We start from the raw sequence: 12,310 nt of genomic DNA on the forward strand, positions 1-12,310 counted from the left end.
CCCAGAACCCCACTGGACTGAGGAGCAGATCGGGACTGAAGGACAGCTCGGGACTGAGGGGAAGCTCGGGAGTGAGGGGAAGCTCAGCAGTGAGAGGAAGCTCAGCAGTGAGAGGAAGCTCAGCAGTGAGAGGAAGCTCAGCAGTGAGAGGAAGCTCAGGCAGGTAGGTAGATCTACCAGATCCTGGCTGGCTGGTGGTTTCAGCAGATCCTGGCTGACTGGCAGATCCTGGCTGACTGGCGGATCTGGCTGACTGGCAGATCCCGGCCGACTGGCAGATCCCGGCCGACTGGCAGTTCTGGCAGATCCCGGCCGACTGGCGGATCTGGAAGAGTCTGGTTGACTGGCGGATCTGGAAGAGTCTGGTTGACTGGCAGATCTGGAAGAGTCTGGTTGACTGGCAGATCTGGAAGAGTCTGGTTGACTGGCAGATCTGGAAGAGTCTGGTTGACTGGCAGATCTGGAAGAGTCTGGTTGACTGGCAGATCTGGAAGAGTCTGGTTGACTGGCAGATCTGGAAGAGTCTGGTTGACTGGCAGATCTGGAAGAGTCTGGCAGATCTGGAAGAGTCTGGCTGACTGGCGGATCCTGGCAGACTGAAAGATCTGGCTGCTCCATGCTGACTGGCGGCTCTGGCTGCTCCACGCTGACTGGCGTCTCTGGCTGCTCCATGTAGGCTGACAGCTCTGGCGGCTTCTTACAGACTGGCAGCTCTGGCGGCTCCGTGCAGACTGGCAGCTCCTTGCAGACTGGCAGCTCCTTACAGACTGGCAGCTCCTTGCAGACTGGCAGCTCCTTGCAGACTGACAGCTCCTTGCAGACTGACAGCTTCTTGCAGACTGACAGCTTCGTGCAGACTGGCAGCTCCTTGCAGACTGGCTGCTCCATGCAGACGGACAGCTCTGGCTGCTCCATGCAGACTGACAGCTCTGGCTGCTCCATGCAGGCTGGCAGCTCTGGCTGCTCCATGCAGGCTGGCAGCTCTGGCTGCTCCATGCAGGCTGGCAGCTCTGGCTGCTCCATGCAGGCTGGCAGCTCTGGCTGCTCCATGCAGGCTGGCAGCTCTGGCTGCTCCATGCAGGCTGGCAGCTCTGGCTGCTCCATGCAGGCTGGCAGCTCTGGCTGCTCCATGCAGGCTGGCAGCTCTGGCTGCTCCATGCAGGCTGGCTGCGCTGAACAGGCGGGAGACTCCGGCAGCGCAGGAGAGGAGATAGGCTCCGGCAGCGCTGGAGAGGCGAGGCGCACTGTAGGCCTGATGCGTGGTGCTGGTACTGGTGGTACTGAACCGAGAACACGCACAGGAAGCCTGGTGCGGGGAGCTGCTACCGGAGGGCTGGAGTGTGGAGGTGGCACAGGATGGGCTAGACCGTGAAGGCGTACTGGAGATCTTGAGAGCAGTGCTGGCACAGGACGTGCAAAGCTAGGGATGTGCACAGGAGGCCTGGTGCGTGAGGCTGGCACCAACTTCACCAGCCGACTAACACGCACCTCAGGACGAGTATGGAGCACTAACCCAGGTGCCATCAAATCCCCGACACGTTCCGTCGGGCGAATTCCATGCAAAAAGCACCAACACAGCAACTCCCTCATTTCTCTCTCCTCCAATTTCCCCATTAACTCCTTCACAGTCTCTGCTTCGCTCACCTCCAACACCGGCTCTGGTCTCCTCCTTGGCTCCTCACGATAAACAGGGAGAGTTGGCTCAGGTCTGACTCCTGACTCTGCCACACTCTCCCTGAGCCCCCCCCCAAGAAATTTTTGGGGCTGATTCTCAGGCTTCCTTCCGAGTCGCCGTGCTGCCTCCTCATACCGGCGCCTCTTCGCTCTCGCCGCCTCCAGTTCTTCTTTGGGGCGGCGATATTCTCCAGGCTGAGCCCAGGGTCCTTCTCCGTTTAGGATTTCCTCCCATGTCCAGAAATCCTTATAGCGCATCTCCTCTTTGGGCTGCTCCTGCCTGTTGACATGCTGCTTGGTCCGTTGGTGGTGGGTGATTCTGTTACGGTTTTCTAGTGGTGAAGGAGAGTCGGACCAAAACACAGCGTGTAGATTGCGATCCATTTTTAATCAAACAAACGTAAACACGAAATAACACAAACACTACAAAACAATAAACGTAATGAAAACCAAAACAGCCTATACTTGTCAACTAACACAGCGACAGGAACAAAGACACTAAGGACAATCACCCACGACAAACTCAAAGAATATGGCTGCCTAAATATGGTTCCCAATCAGAGACAACGATAAACACCTGCCTCTGATTGAGAACCACTCCAGACAGCCATAGACTTAGCTAGATACCCCACTAAGCTACAATCCCAATACCAACACCAAAACCCCAAGACAAAACACACCACAATACAAAAACCCCATGCCACACCCTGGCCGGACCAAATACATAAAGATAAACACAAAATACTTTGACCAGTGCGTGACAAAATCTAACTTCTACTTATAATCAATTACTTCTATTAGTCAGTTACCTTGATTTACCTTGCAATTCCCCCTGGTTATTATGACCAATTGCATGAGAAATGTGTGACCATTTATCACCACTACTAAGTGTTTGATCTATCTCAAAGTTGTGGCTGTTTGGCAGTTTGATGGTATTACCTTGGCCATAAAATTGTACACTGGCTGCTTTGAAATGATTCCATGTAAAGTTGTTAGCAGGCACACAGTTTAGTTAGGGTGGCTCGGTGAAACCCCAGACCATTGCTGTATAATAGACACATTAGCAGTCCTGCAGTCTCGTTGTGTTGTTGTGTTTTATCTACATAAACTGAAGAGGACAAAGCATTGCCCCATCTCTATCCATGCCACCACCACTGTCCTTAAAAAAAGGTACTAACAATCGCATGTAAATCACTTGCAACTTATAGCACTTACCTCAGGAGTCCAGCAGAGCAAAGTACTTTAATTCCAGGAGAATAAAAAAAGAAAGGCTGATCAGTTGCGGTTAAGGGTATGTCTTCTGTTAGGCTTGGCTGCAGGATTTGACATATCTGACTCTAATCATTCCTCAAGCCATTACCCTCAATATAGGTTTGTTGGAACCGAGCTTGGAAAAATACAATCTCAGCTTTGGAAAGGAAGTGAAGTTTTATTTCATTTTAATGATTCACAATAAAAAATAAAAAAGACCAGCAACACTTTTGTCTAAGGGTGAGTGAGTGCAGAAATGCTTTAATTAAAAGGGATATCGCATACGTTGCATACACACCACAATCAAATAAACATAAGGGAATGTTTGTACAGCACTAACTCATTTTAACGTACACTGAGTCCGATTACTTGAAAGATACTTTTTGAATGTAGAGTGCAATTTAGGACAGGGCCCTTAAGAAATATACGTACAACTTCCCTATGGAAACATAGTGAGTAATGGCTCGAGCAATCCTTCCTCTGCTCTAGCTATCAAGAGCTGTAGACAATAAAATAAAAGAGAACCAGAGGAGAACAGCTCGCACAGAGACAGAAAAGAAGTGGCGCCAAGTGTGAGTAGTGTTTTGAAACTAAGCCATTGAATGAATGACTAATGGGGCGCCTCCCATAGCGACTGTAGCGAGCTGTAGCTCTTTCATACTGAAATGGCACCATCCACAGATCCAAAGAAAACAAATGCCTCAGAGACCAAGTCAGTTGTTTTTTCAAAGGCCCAACTGCATATAGATGAGGAGAGAAATAATTCAAGCCTGATTCATGAAAACTATAAAATCGTACAAAGGAACGTTTTAATTACACACTGTGCTGCGTAGGACCTGCTACTAAGACAGTTGCCCCAGCCTGTTCACCAAGTATTTACACATCAGCCTGGTGCTTCACTCCTGCAATTATTCTTGGCCTCTTAACTGTTATGACTTCAATTATCAATGTACTGCAGATTTGACAGAGAAATCCCTGGGTGAACTCACTGCTTCTTTGCTGTTGATCCAATGATTTCTTGCAATGATACAAATTATTTTTCTTGTTAGGGTGAAATATAATTTCTTGGTGTCTGTTACTGTACTTGGTGTCAATGTGATGGGGGAATTTGCGCTTCAGATCAGAGATACGTACAGAAAGGGTCCAAAATGAAAACTACAGAGGTTTAGATTGGAATACATATAGACATTTTTCCTTTTGTCAAAGTATTTCTTTGTGCTTTTATTAAAAAAGAGATATCATCGTATAGTCTCTTTCTCGGACTGGATCGATCTAACAGAGATGACCCCATATTCAAATGGCAAAACTGCTCATCTGATTCTGAATGTGAGGGGATGAGTGTGTGGCTCTTCTGGCTCCAGAATAAACAAAGCCAACAAAAGCACCAACTACTGCCAGGAAATATGAAGATGACGCCGCAGTTGAGCGATTTAACTTCAGATGCAGCATAAAATGTGAAATTTCCACACGTTGTAAAAACAGCCACGTGGAATTTCAAAAAGGGGTATTTCATGCACTTTAAGGAAAATGTGTACGAGCCAACAACCAAATCAATCAAACATACATCAGAAAAACTAAACTAGCCAAAATTGGCAACATAGAAGTTCCATTTTGATAGTAACTGGTTGGAGTAAGTGGAGGATGGTAGCGTGTAGCCGAGTCACAGTTCTGACTTAAGCTAAATCTGCCTAAAAACATGCAACAAAATGTGACTCTGCAAAGGGTTGTGGATACTTCCTACATCCAATATACATCATGTAGAGAAGGTATAGGAGATGGTCCCGCTTTAAATGAAGCTTATAAAGGCTTCATAAATCCCTCATAAACACCTCATCTGTTACAAATCATCTATAACCGTATGTTTTATTTTTTATTTTTTTTTCTTCACTTTTTTTAACCAGGTAGTCCAGTGGAGAACAAGTTCTCATTTACAACGGTGACCTGGCCAAGATAAAGCAAGCAGTGCAGCACAAACAACAACACAGAGTTACACATGGAATAAACAAACATACAGTCAATAATACAGTAGAAAAAAAGTCTATATACAGTGTGTGAAAATGAGGTAGGATACCAGAGGTAAGGCAATAAATAGGCCATAGTGGCGAAATAATTACAATATAGCAATTAAACACTGGAGTGATAGATGTGCAGAAGATGAGTGTACAAGTAGAGATACTGGGGTGCAAAGGAGCAAAAATAAATAAAATAGATAACAGTATGGGGATGAGGTAGTTAGATGGGCTATTTACAGATAGGCTATGTACAGGTGCAGTGATCTGTGAGCTGCTCTGGCAGCTGGTGCTTAAAGCTAGTGAGGGAGATATGCTTTATAAAGGGTTCATAAATGTGACATAACAGTGTGACATAACCACCGATGTCAAATGTGACATAACCCACTATGTCAAATATAACATAAACCTGTGCTTTACAATGGGTGGAATAAGCACTGCTTATACATTATATTAAATTGAGGCTTCAAAAAGCATTTATAACCTTGTCATGTATCTTGATATTTAACCTTTATTTGACTAGGCAAGTCAGTTAAAAACAAATTCTTACTTACAATGACGGCCTACCCCAGACGACACTGGGCCAATTGTGCACCATCCTATGGGACTCCCAATCACGGCCGGTTGTGATACAGCTTGGAATCGAACCAAGGTCTGTAGTGACGCCTCTAGCACTGAGATGCAGTACCTTAGACCGCTGCGCCACTCGGGAGCCCATTGCAACTCCAGGATAGTGGGACCACCCATACATACATATTTATTCACGCATGACTGTAAGTCACACTGGATAAAAGCGTCTTTAAATGTTATGTATTATATTATATTACTCCAAAACATTTCTAGGATGGCCAAACCTCTTTTTCTCTTGGGTGCATAGTCAATATTGGACGTGACAACAACCTTCCCCAAAATGCTGTGCAGCAGGATGACACACACTCTAAAGTGCAGTCATACACAATAAAAAAAAACAATGGTAGGGACTTTTAAAATCCGTTTAAATATTTTGCCTACATCTGTTGTTTTTTCCCGCAAATTAAATTTTCTCGGTTTAACTTTAGTTTTTGAGTGTAGTTGCCCTTTAATTCAGTGAGAATGCCCTGAACTGTTGTTTGGTTAGCAGGTTTGCAGTAAGCGCACATATGATGATTATGTATTCCATATAAAGTATTATTCAGAGCCCCGTGAAATGGCACCATACAGTATATACATTCTACTGACCCTACTCAGTATTCCCTACAATACTTTTACTGAGGCACCCAGAATAGTTATTGCTCTAAGCCAATGGTTCCCAAACTTCAACCTCCAGCTGCGTACCCCCTCTAGCACCAGGATATAGCACACTCTCAAATGTTGCTTTTTACCATCATTGTAAGCCTGCCACACACACACTATATGATATGTTTAATAAAGGTAAGTACGAGTGTCACGATCGTCGTTGGAAGCATACTCGGACCAACATGCAGCGTGATCTGGGTTCCACATCTTTTTATTTAAAGTAAGTGAACCGCACAACAAAAACAATAAAGAAACAACGAAACGTGACTACGTGGTGCACATGCACAAAACACAAAATAATATCCCACAAACACAAGTGGGAAAAATGCTACCTAAATATGATCCCCAATTAGAGACAACGATTGCCAGCTGCCTCTAATTGGGAATCATACAAATCACCAACATAGAAAAATAAACTAGAACCCCACATAGAAATATTAAACTAGACTACCCCCCTGTCACGCCCTGACCTAGTCCATCATAGAGAATCAAGGGCTCTCTATGGTCAGGACGTGACAACGAGTTTGAGTTTTTGTCAGAACCCGGCACGTGGGAAGTGACAAAGAGCTCTTATAGGACCAGGGCACAAAGAATAATAAACTCAGGAAAAAAAGAAACGTCCCTTTTTCAGGACCCTGTCTTTCAAAGATAATCAGTAAAAATCCAAATAACTTCACAGATCTTCACTGTAAAGGGTTTTAACACTGTTTCCTATGCTTGTTCAATGAACCATACACAATTAATGAACATGCACCTGTGGAACAGTTGTTAAGACACTAACAGCTTACAGACTGTTGGCAATTAAGATCACAGTTATGAAAACTTAGGACACTAAAGAGGCCTTTCTACTGACTCTGAAAAACACCAAAAGAAAGATGCCCAGAGTCCCTGCTCATCTGCTTCAACATGCCTTAGGCATGCTACAATGAGAAATGAGGACTGCAGATGTGGCCAGGGCAATAGATTGCAATGTCAGTACTGTGAGATGCCTAAGATAGCGCTACAGGGAGACAGGACGGACAGCTGATTGTCCTCGCAGTGGCTTACCACGTGTAACAACACCTGCAAAAGGAACGGTACATCCGAACATCACACCTGCGGGGCAGGTACAGCATGGCAACAACAACTGCCCGAGTTACACCAGGAACGCACAATTCCTCCATCAGTGCTCAGACTGTCCGCAATAGGCTGAGAGAGGCTGGACTGAGGGCTTGTCGGCCTGTTGTAAGGCAGGTCCTCAGCAGACATCACCGGCAGCAACGTCGTCTATGGGCACAAACCCACCGTCGCTGGACCAGACAGGACTGGCAAAAAGTGCTCTTCACTGACAGGTCGCGGTTTTGCCTCACATGGGGTGATGGTCGGATTCACGTTTATTGTCGAAGGAATGAGCGTTACACCGAGGCCTGTACTCTGGAGCAGGATCGATTTGGAGGTGTAGGGTCCGTCAAGGTCTGGGGCGGTGTGTCACAGCATCATCGGACTAAGCTTGTTGTCGTTGTAGGCAATCTCAACGCTGTGCGTTACAAGGAAGACATCCTCCTCCCTCATGTGGTACCCTTCCTGCAGGATCATCCTGACATGACCCTCCAGCATGACAATGCCACCAGCAATACTGCTCGTTCTGTGCGTGATTTCCTGCAACACAGGAATGTCAGTGTTCTGCCATGGCCAGCGAAGAGCCCGGATCTCAATCCCATTGAGTTGGATCAGAGGGTGAGGGCTAGGGCCATTCCCCCCAGAAATGTCCGGGAACTTGCAGATGCTTGGTGGAAGAGTGGGGTAACATCTCACAGAAAGAACTGGCAAATCTGATGCAGTCCATGAGGAGGAGATGCACTGCAGTACTTAATGCAGCTGGTGACCACACCAGATACTGACTGTTACTTTTGATTTTGACCCCCCCCCCTTTGTTCAGGGACACATTATTCCATTTCTGTTAGTCACATGTCTGTGTAACATGTTCAGTTTATGTCTCAGTTGTTGAATCTTATGTTCATACAAATATTTACACATGTTAAGTTTGCTGAAAATAAACACAGTTGACTGTGAGAGGATGTTTCTTTTTTTGCTGAGTTTATAATAATCAATAATGTTGCTCTTTATTTAACCGTCTTACATATACAAACTTAGTTGTTTCAAAAATTGTGAATAACTCACCACAGGTTAATGAGAAGGGTATGCTTGAAAGGATGCACATAACTCTGCAATGTTGGCTTGTATTGGAGAGTCTCAGATCATTTTCCACACACAGTCTGTGCCTGTATGCTAGTGAGGGCTGAGAATCCACCCTCACACAGGTACATGGTTGCAAAGGGCATCAGTGTCTTAACAGCCTAATTTGCCTTAGCGAATTGGGATACTCTGATATTCCAATTCAGAAATTGGAGGCAAGCCATTAAAGGTATTATTATTTTTACCTTTATTTAACTAGGCAAGTCAGTTAAGAACAGATTCTTATTTACAATGATGGCCTACTGGGGAACTGTGGGTTAACTGCCTCGTTCAGGGGCAGAATAATAGATTTTTACCTTGTCAGCTTGTGGATTCAATCCAGCAACCTTACGGTTACTAGCCCAACGTTCTCACCAATAGACTACCTGCCGCCTGGATAACAAACCTGCGTAATTGTGCACACAACTCACTCAGGTGCTTCGCTATATCACATTTGACATTATCCGTACACTTGAGTTCATTTGCACACACAAAAATCATACAATGATGGAAAGAACTGTGTGTTGTCCTTGTTAATGCAGACAGAGAAGAGCTCCAACTTCTTAATCATAGCCTCAATTTTGTCCCGCACATTGAATATAGTTGCGGAGATTCTCTGTATTCCTAGATTCAGATCATTCAGGCGATAAAAGAAACATCACACACATTCATGTGAGAAACTCATCATCGTGCAAGCGGTCAGACAAGTGAATATTATGGTCAGTAAAGAAAACTTTAAGCTCGTCTCTCAATTCAAGAAAAAGTGTCAATACTTTGCCCCTTGATAACCAGCACACTTCTTTCTGTATGTTGCAAAAGCGTTACATGGTCGCTGCCCATATCATTGCATAGTGCAGAAAATACACAAGAGTTCAGGGGCCTCGCTTTAACAAAGTTAACCATTTTCATTGTAGTGTCCAAAACATATTTCAAGCTGTCAGGCATTCCCTTGGCAGCAAGAGACTCTCGGTGGATGCTGCAGTGTACCCAAGTGGTGTCGGGAGCAACTGCTTGCACGTGACATTACCACTCCACTATGTCTCCCTGTCATATCATTTGCGCCATCAGCCCAGATACCAACATGAGCAGCAGCTACGTATTGCTACATACGGACCGTTAGTAGAATTCATGCGTGTAATGAACACAAGGGGAGACAGAGAGCTGGTTTCAAGCGCAGGGCGCAGCAGGTGTTTATTGTAATGAACCACAGGAGGAGGCAGGTAGCTGGGTCCAGGGGCAGGCAGAAGGTCATACACAGGGGGTCCAAAAGGGCAACAGCACAGGCAGGGAAAAGGCTAGTAACATAGTCAGGGAGATCAGGCAATAGTTAGATAACAGGAAATCAGATCGGCTAAAGTACAGGCAGGGAATAAGCAAAAACTATCATACAGGGGAGGCGTGAATTACGGAAAACCCAGCGCTCCAAAGACGTGTGTCACAAAACAAACAATACCTCACAGTGATGGGATGCAAAGAACTGAACTAAATAGTGTGTGATAATGACATACAGGTGTGTGAACAGGTGATTAGAATTCAGGTGATTGGGATCTGGAGTATGAGCTGCGTTCAGGGGATCTATGTGTTTGAGAGTGTGAGTTGGAAGCAGACGTTACACCGCGAGTAACGGTTAATGTGATTGGATATTTTTGACTAGGCTACGTGCATTTGACATTGTGTTGTTATTTCGTTGAAGAAATATCTCACCCAAATGTATAGCCCCGTTGGAAAATATAAATGGACCGTTTGAAAATGTGAAGATAACGACAGTTTGGGAATACCTGCTCTAAGCCAATATGTATTCCATATACAGTGATTCGCATTGGGGCATTTATTTGACCTTGGAATATGTTTTAAACCTCAAATGTAATGCAAATGTCACATAAACATGAACAAATATGAATAATTTAATGTTTAGACAATAACTGTTCATATATCATGAAAAAATATAGGTTATTGACACTTCTCTACTATTACGCGGGGGACTTTTATTTAGAACATTTCTGAAATTTCGTGACCTGGAAGTACTTTTTTGGTGTTGCTGACGAGAAGCTGATCATGTGATGAGTTCGCAAATCAAATACCTACTTGTGGAGCCACAAGACAGCAAAAAACAAGTAAGTTAACCTTAATTTATAATAATTTAAATTAGTTTGTAGCTCCCTCAATCGTTATTTCTAATAATTTCGGTGACTTTACAGCAATTTCTAGCTACCCAAAATGTTGATTGCTAGCAGGCTCATCTAACAAAAAATCCCACTAGAGAAAGCCATGTCTCATATTCATGTCATGATATTTGTAAATTAAAGAGGATTATAATGATACGAATCGAATGGTGTTCCTTATCTTCCCATTTAGAGTTTCTGGCACAGGACAGAAATGCCCGTATCCAGATGGTGTGACAAAGGCAAAGTTTTTGTTGTTGTTACTTTTAAGTTTGTAACCAACATGCAGCAGCTCCAGAGGGGCAAGAACCATTCACCTGCCAGCTCAGGGATAAGCTACACTATTCATAGCCCTGTTCAATGTCAATTGTAGACTGAACAAAAATATATGTCCCATGTTTCATGAGCTGAAATAAAAGATCCCAAAAATTGTTCATACGCACAACATTTTCTCAAATGTTGTGCACAAATTTGTTTACATCCCTGTAAGTGAGCATTTCTCCTTTGTCAAGAGAATCCATCCACCTGACAGGTGTGGCATATCAAGAAGCTGAATAAACAGCATGACCACTACACAGGTGCACCTTCTGCTGGGGACAATAAAAGGCCAGTCTAAAATGTGTAGTTTTGTCTAACCGGTGCCCCTGCACATTGACTCTGTACTGGCACCCTCCTGTATATATTGTTACCTTTTTACTGCTGCTCTTTAATTACTTGTTTTATTTATCTCTTATTCATATCCGTATCTTTTGAAACTGCATTGTTGGTTAGGGGCTCGTAAGTAAGCATTTCACTGTAAGGTCTACACCTGTTGTATTCGGCACATGTGACTAATACAATTTGATTTGATTTGATGTACTGTATGTGTTATGAATGACCAAAGGTGTCTTACTTTACAGTAAGTACAGCATCATACGATACAATGCATTTATGTATGTGTCATAAATGACCAAAGGGATCTGACTTTAAATTAAGTACAGTGTTATGCGATATGGAGTCTTTATTGATATGTTATGAATGGGTTATGAATGAGTGTTATGACTGACCGAAGGTGTCTCACTTCAAACTAAGTATTACAGGATATTACATAAAGTGTCAATAAATAGGTTAATATTGTTTTGCTGATTTATGAAGGTTCACTCATGATCCACAATTACTGTAGGATGTGAGAGGTATTTAAATAGGTTGATGGACCTGCAAAGCTTGCATTTGTGTGTATGTGTCAGAACCAAGATGATTTGGAGTAGTCCAGCCTGAGACTACCGCACCAAGTATTCCTCTTTCGTTCCTATGCTGGAGACCAGGGCTTTGATTACAACCTGTTACAGTGGTGCCAACATGTTGTGGCTGATCTTTCAGCGGGGGAGTGGGTGAATGTGTCAAAGAGTGGGTGAATGTGTCACTGGGCCCAGCACCGCACGGTATGGCTGGTTTTTGTTGTGTGCTTGTTTGCGTACTGAGGAACATGTAACTTGGTTCCAGAAGAAAGCCACTTTCAATGTCTTTAGGATGTGGGCTTTCATGAAGGTAAGTGTTTCTTGGTGTAACGTCATCTCCAGGCTATTGCACAACACAGCACATATAAGCCTGGGATATCAACCATTCAAAGTTGGCCTTAGTGGGAGTGACAATATAATTCTATATGAGTGACCTTACTAAAGTATTTGTCATCATCACTAGTTAAGACAGTCAAAAAGTCACAATTATGGTTAAACCCTGTCCATT

This window comes from Oncorhynchus kisutch, linkage group LG10, assembly GCF_002021735.2.
Source record: "Oncorhynchus kisutch isolate 150728-3 linkage group LG10, Okis_V2, whole genome shotgun sequence".
Classification (NCBI taxonomy): domain Eukaryota; kingdom Metazoa; phylum Chordata; class Actinopteri; order Salmoniformes; family Salmonidae; genus Oncorhynchus; species Oncorhynchus kisutch.